This window comes from Penaeus monodon, chromosome 19 (genome assembly GCF_015228065.2).
Source record: "Penaeus monodon isolate SGIC_2016 chromosome 19, NSTDA_Pmon_1, whole genome shotgun sequence".
Taxonomy (NCBI): Eukaryota; Metazoa; Arthropoda; class Malacostraca; order Decapoda; family Penaeidae; genus Penaeus; species Penaeus monodon.
In genome coordinates, this window is record NC_051404.1 from 4,042,826 (window position 1) to 4,043,053 (window position 228).

Below are 228 nucleotides of genomic sequence, written 5' to 3' on the forward strand. Positions count from 1 at the left end.
GCTGATTCACATCCAAAACCGGTTTATATCGAGAAAAGCTGAAAGTTTCTGATATGAGGTGGATTGAGGTATGATAGAAATATGCGAGTGAAATGCAACTTTACTCTTCTGCCTGAGAATAAACTGATCGGCGAAGGTCGATGGACTCATGACTGAGATTTGAAATGGAATTCGCGCGCGTTGGGGAGAGGCTAAAAGCAGACATTAGTTGGATTTTCTACAGTTCTA